Genomic DNA, 8,413 nt, shown 5'->3' on the forward strand with positions numbered 1-8,413 from the left:
AGATCTGTCAGTTATTACTTATATGAATTTGGGCAAATAATTTTATCTCTCTAGACTTTAATTCTTTTGCCTTTATAATGGAGGGTTGATTCAAATGGTCTTTGAGCTACCTTCTAGGTTTAGATTCCTAATCCTGTGATGTATAATGCTATAAAGAGGATAAAATAAATTAGTCTATTAGGCTGTAAAGTTTTATTTTAGCAATTGTATGTTTAATAGATCATTATTGTTATTTCCAATCATTACAAGTACAAGTTAGTCTATTAAAGAATTATATCAACTCTGAAAGACATCTTGATTCTGGTACTGGATGGTGAACTGGGTTGGTTAGAGTTAAATATTAGAGCCATGGCCACTCTGCTGAGATACAGTTTACTGAGTGCTGGATCAATCAAATAGAGGCAAGAATTTTCTAGGGAGATGACACTCTAGAGGGAGAGTCAAATAAAAAAGGCTGATGAGTAATCGGTATCTGATAAGGGAGATCCAGAAAGCATAAACAGAAACCAAGGAATTCAGGCAGAGAGGAGATAGCTACAAGAGGAAAAGTGGGAATGATGGAAGAGATAATTCATCAGTATACAATGAGAAAGATCTAGAGAATGTAATCCAGACACTTTAGCCAAGAAATTAATATATGGGAGAGTTACTGGCAGAAGGATTCATAATATGGGCTCCAGTACTGCCTTAATTTGCTTGGGTTAATGTCCCAATCCTTCATGTTTGTGTTAGAGTGCTAATATGTCTGTGAGTCCAACCCCCAAGCCACTTAGCATTCCTGCATTTCATAGCCACCAAGGGAGAAAAGGGGAAGAGTGCATGGTTTAATTGTAAAAGTTCATCTTTCAACAAATATTTGTTTTTGTGGTACACAAATGCATGCCATGGGGAAGGTCCTAAGCTAGACACTTCGGAAGGATACAGTGAAGCAACAGTGACATTCCCCACACTCTGGGAGCTTACAGTATATTCAAGAAAATTTGTAATCTTGAAAAAAAAAATTATACCAGTGTTGCCATGTTGTTGTTTGTCCTTTGTTCTCAAAGAGGACATCAGGAGATGATCCATATGTGGCAAATGATTGGATTTAAGAGAGAGAGGGATGTGTAAAATGACCAAAATTCTCCTCTGGAAACATCTGGGTCCAGTTGCAAGATATAGATCAGAACAATTGGAGATAGCCCTTACAAAATAAGAGAAGTGGAATAATTGAGCAAAAGGATGATAAGATACCAACTACTTTCAATGACCCTAAAAAAGGACAGCAACTTCTCTCTTTTACAGAGCCTGCCTAAAAGCAACCAGATATTAGCAGAGAAAGGTATGACTTCTGCATTAGTATTCTAAGCAGACCTACTGAGTTGTAGCTGCAGAGCCACTTACCTTTGAAAGGATGAGGAAAGAGAACAAGTGATAATTCTGTGACAGAACACTGGTGCTTTTAAAGATCTGTTATTCTGAAATGGTTTCCTCTGTGCATGTGTGTGTATTGTGTGTGTGTTTGTTTCAGTGTGCCTTTGGGAAATCTTGTGTGCCAGCCTTGCTGTGTGACTTCTAAAGCCTTGGGCTCAGGACATAGAAGAGCTTGGCAATGATGAATAACTAGCTAACTGCATGTATATGTAGGAATGAATTAATGTGTATATCTATATTTAGATATACCATAAATATGTACATATATTTATATAAAACATGTGCACATATACATATATGACAAATACACATTCACATATATACACACACATACACATGTGTGTATGTATATATACACACATATATGTGTGTGAATATATATAAAATAAAGTCAGTAATGACTGTGTTTTTAACAGTGTCTTGTGAGCCCTTCACTATTAAATCTGACTTGCTCTTGTCAGAGATTGGAGCTTGTTAGCAAAGATAGTAAAGGATCATAGTAAATAATATAAAGATCTAACATTACATTAATGAATTAGAAATTTAACTCAAAGAGCAGTAGTTAGTTCTCACACACACACAATGGTGGGGGAGAAGAAGAAAAGAAAAAAGATTTAATTTTATTCTGTTTTCAAAATTAGGAACTAGATTTGAATAAATTTACTATGTTGTAATAACACAAACAATAGAGAGACCACTACAGAGCATGGAAATATGTCACCATATGGTTTACAGCTAAAAAAGGCAAGTTTGTTATTCCCTATTTTGTTAATGGATAGAATTAACCTCACCACCACCACCTTCACCATGGCATTTGCCTCCCTTGAAGCTTGTCTTTGAAGGTAGTAATTAAATGCTTTTTAAAATTCTGGGTCTATCTCAATGGGATTTTATCCTCAGTACTCTTTAAGTTCTTCTAAAAGGGAGTTAGACCTAGAATATCCCTTAGAATTTTGAAAGGAATTCCAGCTTTGAATCATGATATCATGGTATCATGGTCTCTTAAAAATAAAACAAAAACTGATGTTCCATTTACAAACTTGTAAATTTCATTATGTTCTTTAAAATTTTTTTGAGATATTCAAGAAGTATGACTGAAAATCTTATAAAATGATGAACTAAAAGAATGAATGCTTGAGTAGTATCTTAGATCCAGAATCCACCATTTCAACCTCTCAGGTTGTATTCACTGTGGGTAACTTAAAAAAAACTCTGTTTGATGGTGAAGCTATCTTTACCAACTATTTAGTTGGCAACATGTATCTTTGCGACCATGAACCTCACTATTCATTCTCCTCCAACTTTTCTTCACTCCTAACATGCTTAATGTTGCAAAACCTTTCCCATTCCAAAGCTCTGTCCAAATTGTTTGCACCTCCTGGAATCAGGAAACCAGCTCTCACTTTATATCCCTTGGGGCAGCTATATAGCCCAGTCAGGGGTCCTCAAACTTTTTAAATAGGGGGCCAGTTCACTGTCCCTCAGACTGTTGGAGGGCTGGATTATAGTAAAAACAAAAACTTTGTTTTGTGGGCCTTTAAATAAACTTCATAGCCCTGGGTGAGGGAGATAAAAGTCCTCAGCTGCTGCATCTAGCCAGCGGGCCGTAATTTGAGGACCCCTGGCAGTGGATAGAATACCTGCACTGCAGTCAATAGAGCCTGAGTTTAAATCCACTCTAAGATATTTAACAGTTACTAGCTGTGTGACTCTAGGCAAGTCACTTAACCCCAATTGCCTTGACTCTCCCAAAAAGATTTTGCTCTGACACTTACTAATATGTGACCATGAAAAGAAAAATCACCTAATCTCTCTCACTATATTTCCTTATCTGTAAAAGAGATGAAACTTGAAATACCTTCTTCAAAGTATTACTGTGGGGTGTTTTCCAAACTTTAGTTAATGTCAGTCTTGAGAATTATAATTGCTAATAGCTTTAAACTTCTTCCCTTCCTGAGGGAAAATATATTTCAATGGAGACTGAATGAAAAGCAATATTTCCCCCCTTTTTTTCCTGTTGTTTTTTTTTTAATCTCCTGTCTTTTTTCTTTTATTCTGCTTTTTCTCTCCCAACATAATTCATAAGAAATGCGTATTTTTTTTAAAGTACATGTATAATATAAACTGCTTGCATTTTTGTTTTTCTTCCCGGGTTATTTATACCTTCTGAATCCAATTCTCCCTGTGCAACAAGAAAACTGTTCGGTTCTGCACACATATATTGTATCTAGGATATACTGTAACCTATTCAACATGTAAAGGGCTATTTGCCATCTGGGGGAGGAGGTGGAGGAAGGAGGGGAAAAATCAGAACATAAGTGAGTGCAAGGGATAAGGCTGTAAAAATTTACCCTGGCATGGGTGCTGTCAATAAAAAGTTATTAAAAAATAACAATAATAAAATAAAATAGTAAATAGGAATAGCAGGCATTAAAAAAAATACATGTATAACCAGAAAAAAAAAAACAATAAAATTGAAGCAAGAGTTGGCTTAAAAACTACATTTCAACAAGTAGTAAAGCCTTAAATTACAGAAGCTAAACTTTTACTAGAATTTCAGGCATCATCCAATAAAATCAGTGAGGATTTGGTTCCTGGCCATTTTCCCTCTACCCTTTAATTCACACTGTTTAAATTCAAGTCACTCACTTTGCTTATGAATAAATCTGGCCCAATTTCATAGACTGTTGAGACCTAAAGAGACCTTTACAAATCAGCTTTAGAAATCAATATTTCTGTTTTTATAGATTAGGAAACTGGAGCTCAGAGATCAGACTTGGTCAATGTCACATAGAGAGTAAATGGCAGACCCTGAACATGAACTTACACCTTCTAAACAAAACAGTAACCAAGAAGTCAACTGAGACATTCTGCCTCAAAGTAAAAGAGGGCTGAGAGTGAAGACTGCCCTGTGATAGGGAGACAGAGGCCAGAACACTATGAAAGTTGTCAGTCCTCTCTGAGTGGCCTTTTGTAAATTCATGATTATCAGGGATCTTTTTCCAATTCCAAGTGCAGTATACTTTCCACAATTGCATACTACCTATCTTTATGATTGTTCAGTAAACTGGTCACTGACCATTTCTGGTTCAACTGCTAAAATGAGGAAACTGCCAGTTTCCATGACCAAGGCCAGTTTTATGCTGATTGCATCACTAGCCCCAACAACCACTACACAAATGGGCACCATTCAGGAATGAGGATCCTATGTGAAAGAAAACATTTTGGGATCAGTATCTCTCTCATTACCCTGAGTCAACCATGAAGCATTCCTGTAAAATCTGCTCATCAGTAGCATTGTTCTTGTTTAGAAGATGCAGTCCAAGTGCAAAACCTGCATCAGATACCTGTTTTCTCTTCTTTTTCTCCCCACTGCCAATTTATTCCTTTCCCTCATTTACTGCAGTAAACCCCAGCAGGAGAGGCCACTGAATGCTAAAGAGCTCATTCAAGCTTCAGCTACAACAGGTGATATGAGTCTCTTCTGTTCCACAGAATATTGATTTCCCAGTCAACCCTGTATGAAATTCATGCTGTTCATCCAGAGATTTCTCAGGAGACAAAGTGGAGAGACCATAGTATTGTAGTGAAATGAAAAGAAACTGAACTTGAGAGTGCAGAACCTGGGTCTCAACAATACTTTTTTCCCCCCTGAGAAGGGTTTAAGTGACTTACCCAGAGAAGGACAAATAGTAAGTATCAAATGAACTAAGATTACATTTGAACTCAGGTCCATCTGACTCCAGGCCAGTACTTTATCCACATTAACCATCCAGTAGTCCCCCCTCTCCACCTCCCAATCCCCCACTCCCCGAATACTAGTTCTGATACCTCACTTGGGTAAGTCCTTCCCTCTGTCTGGACCTCTCTTGCCTCCCCAAAAAAAAGAGTATTTACTTAGATGAATTATGAGGTCCCTCTCACTTTCTTACAGTCTGACTCCATATTTCTGTTAGAACCAGAAGGGAAATTCAAAGTATATGCCTTGCTAAGAGATGCTTAATGATGTCATCATATGGAAGAGCTGATACATCATCTGGGAAACCAATCAGCAAAGACATGACAGCCAACAGGGATGTTCTGAGCCCAAAGAGTATTGCATTCTCCTTGCTGGATGATTCAATTACAAATTCTTTTTGCTGTAATACATTAGTTATTTGAAACTTTCCTTTATTCAGAGTAGTTCAACCTCCCTAATGAATATCACCTCTTAATTCTTCTGAAATTTCACTGATTCCTCACTGATTTCTGGGGAATGAACCGGTCCACAGATATACATTTTTTCAGAGAATTAAATTCTTCCCTCCCACCCTTTAAAGAAAAATAATGGTGAGTTCCTTGAGGTCCAGGCATCTTTGTCTATGTCTTATTTAGTTTTGTCTCCCTCAGGTTACACCTGGCCTTTAAAGGATAGTGTTTTGTAAATATTTAAAATGGTTTCCTGAAATGTTGAATTTATTTGGTTAGATTAACTAGTTATTTTGTTGTTTGATTGTATTGAATTACTTTTCTTTCTTTTTTTAAATTTGTTACAAGGGATGGCTAGAGAAAAGGGGGTAGAGCTATATCTGGACATGGAGATATGAAAAGAACATATCAAAAACTTTTAAAGTAAAAAGCAAGAGAATATTTCCGCCCCTCCACCAGAGAGAAAATTATGTTCAGTGACCAATCTTGAAAACAAAACATTCCTTTGATTTAAAAAAAATCCGTTTCTTTCACTGATAAAAAGAAGAGGTTGAGAACAATTAGGCATACAAAATTCCTCACTTTCATTTGGGGTTTTAATTGCTCTCTGGAGAACATTATTAATTATTTAAAGGACCACTTGAGTAATTAATTATCCTTCACTGTTCACTTTGAATGCATACTTTTAAAACTTAGCTCCATTAACTAATTTACCTCTCAATTGGATTTTTAATTCTGCTGAATAAGCAGTTAAAAACAGATGGTCCCTGTCATGATGCCCTTTGGTTTTATTCTTTTTTTCTTTTCTTCCTGAAAAAAAGCACCCTGAAAGCACCTGTCTTCCACACCACAGTGTTGATTCCATTTAGTTTTGAAGTCTATAGCAGGGAACAATTGTTGTCCTAGACAGAGCTGGCCATAGCCAAAACTGAGAATAAGCATCAATCCATTTTTTAATTCCTCCCCTTTTTAAAAAATCACTTCTCTTAATCCAAAATTTTTTGAAGATGGCCAATTTGCCCTTTTCCTGCCAATGAAGTAAAAAAATCTAACTAACTAATTTATACTAAAGTGTTAGCAACACAATATGATATTCCTCCAAAGGCTATTTGCTTTTTTAAAAAGGGAATCATAAAGATGGGAAATTTTAATAAAGGGATAATTAATGGAAGAATTTCAAGGACTGGGATCCCTTATAAGATTCTTGAAGAGGAGGAGGAAGGAAGAGAGAGGGGAGGGAAAGAAGGAGAAAAAGGAGGAGGAAGTAAGGGGAGGAAGGAGAAAAGGAAAGTAGAGGAGGAGATGTAATATTTTTCAAATTGCCCTTGGTGAATGATCTATTATCCTACAATGGAAAGAGCAGGGAGCATTTACAATGGAGGGAAAATAGGGGAGGTCATTGTTGGAATTTCACTCTCATCTGAATTGGTTCAAAGAGGGAAAATGTACACACACGCGCACACACACACACACACAGAGAGAGAGAGAGAGAGAGAGAGAGAGAGAGAGAGAGAGAGAGAGAGAGAGAGAGAGTTGAATATGGAAATCTACCTTATTCAGTAGGGAAGTAGGTGGCAAAGGGTATAAGAAAAGGGGTAAGAAAGTTTAAAAATGGGATGGCACTCCCTCCAAAAATGAGTTAATGGTCAGAAGCAAAAGAGACTTTTGAGGAGGGAGAGGGAAAGTGAGGGAGGGAGAGAGACAGAGACAGAAATAGAAAGAAAGGCAGAGAGAAAGAGAGAGAGAGAGAGAGAGAGAGAGAGAAAGAGAGAGAGAGAGAGAGAGAGAGAGAGAGAGAGAGAGAGAGAGAGAGAGAGAGAGAGAGAGAATAAATAAAAGAAAACAGGATGGAGGGAAATGTTCACTTAATAATCATAACTATGAATATGAATGGGATGAATTCACTCATAAAAAGAAGCAAATAGGATGGATTAAAAACCAGAGTGCAAACAATGTATTGTTTGAAAGAAAAACACTTGAAACAGACATAGAAAGTTAAAATCAAAGGTTGCAGCAGAATTTATTTTGCTTCAGATGAAGTAAAAAAAGGCAGTGGTATCAAGCAGTACCTTACACAAAGCAAAAACAAAAATAGACCTAATTAAAAGAGATAATTAAGGAAACTACATCTTGTTAAAAGATACAATAGATAATGAAATAATATAAGTATTAAATAAATATGCACCAATTGGCATAGCATCCAAATTCTTAAAGGAAAAATTACAGTTGTAGGAGTTATAGGAGTAAAAATATTCTTCTGGGGAAACCTTAACTTTCCCTTCCCAGAACGAGATATATCTAAATATAGAATAAATAAGAAAGAAGTTAAAGAGTTGAATAGAACATTTAGATATGATATATTTCTAGAGAAAATTGAATGGGAATAGAAAGACATATATCTTTTTCACTGTTCTATACAGCATCTTCATAAAAATTAATCATGTACTGCAGCATAAAAATCTTATAAACATGTAGAAAAACAAATATTAAATGCAAACTTTTCAGATCATAATATTAAAAAATTGCATTCAATAGAGGAATGTGGAAGCATAGATTAAAAATTTACTGGAAACTAAATAACCTAATCCTAAAGAATGAGTGAAATAATAAATAAAAAAATCAATAATTACATTAAAGATAATGACAACAAAGAAACAGCATGCCAAAATCTGTGGAATGCAGTTTAGCAGTACTAAGTACTTAGCTCTTAAGGAAAATTTTGTATCTCTAAATGCATAAATCAATAAAAGATAGAAATGCAATTATAGAAACCTTTAAAAACCCAAATTAAAAATTCCCAATTAAATATCAA

This window comes from Antechinus flavipes, chromosome 5 (assembly GCF_016432865.1).
Source record: "Antechinus flavipes isolate AdamAnt ecotype Samford, QLD, Australia chromosome 5, AdamAnt_v2, whole genome shotgun sequence".
Taxonomy (NCBI): Eukaryota; Metazoa; Chordata; class Mammalia; order Dasyuromorphia; family Dasyuridae; genus Antechinus; species Antechinus flavipes.